The sequence below is a fragment of the Diabrotica virgifera genome, chromosome 1 (genome assembly GCF_917563875.1).
Source record: "Diabrotica virgifera virgifera chromosome 1, PGI_DIABVI_V3a".
In the NCBI taxonomy this organism is placed as follows: domain Eukaryota; kingdom Metazoa; phylum Arthropoda; class Insecta; order Coleoptera; family Chrysomelidae; genus Diabrotica; species Diabrotica virgifera.
In genome coordinates this window covers 23,281,949-23,285,077 of record NC_065443.1, presented here as the reverse complement: position 1 = coordinate 23,285,077, position 3,129 = coordinate 23,281,949, and positions in this window count along the sequence as shown.

Below are 3,129 nucleotides of genomic sequence, written 5' to 3'. Positions count from 1 at the left end.
TTTGTTATTCCCCATAGGGGCCTCTATACGAGGTAGGAGTATGTACAGTTCCTCATGACTCACCCTGTATAAATAAATCTAAAATCAAATGGCTATGTACTGGGGATAGAAAGAGAAAAGAGATTTTGTGAATCTTCACTTTATATATCCTTCTGCGGGCATTAAGGTAGAGGCTTAGGTTAAGAACAGAAAAAGTGGGTCGAGGTGGAGGTGTAGGTCGCGGTGGATGCTACTAGTTAAGTCGCGGTCGATGTCGACAGCACATAGCAAGGAGGTCACCTGCGCTGTCAGTCGAGCTAGAACCACTATCAAGTGAAGTAGTTTAATGAAATTTGAATGACAAAAAAACTGTGCTTTTGCGATGTTGTGTCAGTCAAGTGATGATAGTGATGACATGTTAGCTGTAAATAATCAGATCGTTTTTCACATTTCAAAAATTTACTGAATTTAATTACTTTAGAAATTCAAAAACAAACTGACCGCGCAGTAGACATCCATGTAAAACAAACTCATTTTATTTTCAAAAGCATCGATGTAAACTTCCTGGACGGCATCGCGCTAAACCTACTTACCTGCTCTGTTCTCTTCCATTCACTACAATGTGTTTGTTTTACATGGATATCGACATCGACCTCGACCTCCACCTCCACCTCCACCGCGACCCACTTGTTCTGTTCCTACCCTTACTCTTATCTTATACGCTCTGAGCTTCGCTGGTGTCGCTCCTGGCGGATTACTAATTCAACTTTCACCGGTAATTTTTAAATTTATTATTTAATTGTTATCGCTTAATATTTACAACGCTAAAAAGTAATTAAATTGTAATAGATTTTTTTAAGATTTTGCTAATCATTTTGACGTTGTATTGATGAAATATTCATTTCTTACTTCGGATACTTTCACAATTATCATGTAGATGGCGCTAAAATTAATATATTTATTTATAATTCAGTTATAAAAAAACGTAAATTCAGTATTTAAAACGTAAGTATATTTAAGGTAAAAATATATACCACAGCTTTGACCAACTAATATTTTTTATAATTAATATTTTTAATTTTAATTTTAAATTAATCACTTTGACATTTATGTCAAATTTCCGGTAAACGTTTACAGACTTGCCACTACTGGCGCTCGCGAATTTATAAATATCCCCTCTACGTACGAGCTCACAGCGTATAGGTAATTAAGTAGGTATATATTGGCCAGTTGTACCAAACTATATAGTTCCTCTAATCGGTTTAGCTTACGCTGGGTTAAGCTATTTTCAATCGCCAATAGACTAATAGTATTTATAAATGCCAATTTTATGGACTTCAAAAAAGGGATTTTAGATAAACTTTAATTACAGTTTACGCCGTTAGTATTAAAATACAGAGTTGGCGCAATGATATATAACAATTGTAATTTCGAGAAGAATTTATTCGTTTAAATTTTATTGAGTTTTAATACCATTATGTTTTCCATCAGATATGTGCTGTGTCCTTTGCCATAACCTATACAGTTTTAGAGGAGATATCATGAGAAATGTAGTAAAATACTTTAATCTCCATGACTGATAAGTCGACTGAAAATATTACAATTGAACGTGTTTTAAACAAAAGTACCTTTTCGACACATACCTGTGAAAAAGCAATTTGTTATATGTCAGCGAGTTCATTTCTCAAAAACTTTTTAGACATTTCCTATGGGATTTACAACTTCCTTGAAGTTTTGGGAGTTTGGGATCAGTAGGTAACTTGTGTTCGTATCAAAATCTGTCGAAATATATCAAGAAAAATTAAGAACTAAAATTAAGTCTGCGTCATATAAATACTGCTCTTAGGTTCCCCAATGGTGTCAGTTTTATGAGTTTACAAAAGATTAGGTTTTAATTTTATAGTTTTAGAGCGGGAATCGATTGTATGAGTGGAAATTGCAGGATTACAAATTAAGTTGTCGAGATTATTGGGTCAATCTTTTGATTTAGAGTAGAAATTTCGATATACAACGACATAAGTAATTATTGCACTCAGATATGTTGCTCTGTGATTCCTTTAATATTTTTATACTCCTAAATAATATGTCATAATATGCCAGCTATATAAGACATATAAGGAAAAGGTAATATATTACTTTAGTAAGGATAACAATGAAGAAATATCAACATAAGCTCACGAGAGAATAGTCTGGATAAACTTGATAATAAGCAAATATTCTTTTTCTTCTTCTGCTTTCTCTTTATAAGCAGGGCAATGGCATTTTTATGAAAAAAATTACAGCTAGTGTAACTGCTGTTCCCGTTACCATGTGGTAGCCATATTGTAGTTTAATCACATCAGACGTGAAATAGTAATATTTGAAATGGTGTTCACCCTAGATCAGAGGATTAGCCCTGTATCTAATAATATTAATTTTTTTAAGTATGTTGTATTTCAACAATTATTCTTCTATGACCTATAAAACGAAACTCTGATGCTAAAAAGTGCTATGCCGAAACTACTTAGCTGAATTTAATAAATAATTTTATACACTATAAATTTTTTTGAGAATCTAGAACTGTTTGCCAATTTGATCTACATTTAGAAGTGTGTACAAGTCACACAGTCTTTTTCAATTCATTCGTGTATATGTTATGGACAAAGTGATTATGTTAGCCATTATGTATAATGCCCGGTCATTATTAATAATGACTAACTTCAGCGGGCAATTTGATAACTTTTTACAATTTATCATATTGTCTGGTCATTATGAAAAATGCTATACTATGGCCGGGCAATGTGATAAATCGGCGTTCTTAGTAAATCATGCGATCTTCAGCAGCGAATCAACGCGCTGTATCCAAGGTTACAGTCACCGAAGCACGTCGGCCATTATTTATAAATCATATTGCAGTTGAATGTTAGTAATGGTATATACGACAAGTGGTTTGTTTGTGACATTTCTTTGTTAATTCTTTGTTTATAAAGTATTGCATAGTGAACTATGGAAAAAGAAGAACCATTAAGTGATATGAAAAATCGATTTAACAATCGGTTAACTGAATTAGTTTCAGTAAAAAGTCAAAATTCACAAATTTTCACAAAAACAGCCTACATGGAAATGATACAGAAGGTAAAAAACTCTAAAAGTAAACAGATAAATAAAACG